Genomic DNA, 1669 nt, shown 5'->3' with positions numbered 1-1669 from the left:
TCTTACAAAAATAAATAAAAATGTTTGTAAATCATCAGATTAAAATTAGAACAACTTATCAACCCCATTACACCGCACTTCTTGTTAAACTCCCATATTCACCATATCTGTATATAGGAAAATGATTTTTACCCAAAAGTATGCACACTATAATATTTTTTATTTTCAATGTCTATTTTGATCTGATTTATTTCAGTTTGTCTGTTTTCAAATACATTTATTTTCCATCCATAATCAGATTTTTTTGGCTCTATGCTTTTAATCTTCCATGTTATACCTTCAAATATATTAATACTTGATTATCATTTTCATTTTTTTTGACAGATAGAGTTATAGACAGTGAGAGAGAGACAGAGAGAAAGGTCTTCCCTCAGTTGGTTCACTCCCCAAATGGCCGCTATGGCCGGCGCTGTGCCGATCTGAAGTCAGGAGCCAGGTGCTTCTTCCTGGTCTCCCATGCAGGTGCAGGAGCCCAAGCACTTGGGCCATCCTCCATTGCCCTCCTGGGCCACAGCAGAGAGCTGGACTGGAAGAAAGGCAGCAGGGACTAGAACCCAGTGCCCATATGGGATGCCGGTGCTGCAGGTGGAGGATTAACCAAGTGAGCCATGGCGCAGGCCTGATTATCATTTTCAATTCATTTTTGCCTTTTTAATTTTATTTTTAAATAAAGACTAGTTAACAATTTTGATCATGTTTCTCTATTTTTCATGTGTATCAACATGACATATAAAATCTGTTAGCATATCTTGATTAATAATTCTTACTGTAGTTCACAATACATGAAGAAAAGTATCTGTTGTGATGTATTCTCTTGAAAAATAAGATGCAAGTGGAAGTCATTGAGCATTTTTTTGGAATGCTCATTATAAAGGAGGAAGCTTTAGCTGCAAAATCATTTTCCTTATTCCTTCCTGAAACACAGATAGTGTGTTGGTAATACAGCAGCTATTATGTATCTATGAGGTAAGAATATGGAGAATATGACACATTGTCAGGACATATCACTGCTTACACTCTCAGACTACCATATTAGCCCGAGATCATATAGTTTGGTGAGATTGTTACAAAGAAAAATAAATATGACTTACATAAGCCCATGAGTTCAATGATCTATTATACTCAGTCAGGTTTATTCTTAATAGAAATAATGTTTTTCTATTTTATTTAGTAAGCATAATTATTATCAATCACCCTCCTTTTCTCTTACCCAGATTGTAACTTATGGTACTTCAGTCTCCAACAAATGATGCATGAAGTCTCTAGTATTAAGGAAAAGACTTCCCAGTGTCTGACCAGCCTCACCTCAGCACAATCCTAACATTACTTCAGGAGTATAACTTTGAGAAATATTTACCAAGCCATATAGATATCTTGCAGACTATAATTTTTTAGTCTAAAATGATGTTTGTTCCTCTTATCTGTTCTATTAGAAGATACCATTGATTATAATTCATCTAGACCAAAACAGCAGTGTAATTTTTACTTCAATACAAATTTACTTTTTTTCTTTTTCTACAATAAATGAAAGTGTAGAGAAAGCAATTTTAAAGACATTTCTTAAAATGTTCCCTTTAGATTAATGAATAGATGGCAGTCAGAAAGCTAGAGAAATTAAGAAAAGATATTGCAATTTAAACAAATACCTGTGAGGGGGCATACTAACACT

At 34.3% G+C, this 1669-nt stretch overlaps 1 pseudogene; it reads left to right on the top strand.

Annotated features, from left to right (window-relative positions):
* Nucleotides 1-961: 961 nt before the first annotated feature.
* LOC138847876 (protein-L-isoaspartate O-methyltransferase domain-containing protein 1 pseudogene) overlaps nucleotides 962-1669 on the top strand; it is a 2169-nt pseudogene continuing 1461 nt past the window's right edge.

Source organism: Oryctolagus cuniculus (genome assembly GCF_964237555.1).
Source record: "Oryctolagus cuniculus chromosome 17 unlocalized genomic scaffold, mOryCun1.1 SUPER_17_unloc_2, whole genome shotgun sequence".
Lineage (NCBI taxonomy): Eukaryota > Metazoa > Chordata > Mammalia > Lagomorpha > Leporidae > Oryctolagus > Oryctolagus cuniculus.
The sequence above is the reverse complement of the archived record's forward strand: the minus strand, read 5'-3'. Positions and strand labels throughout refer to the sequence as shown.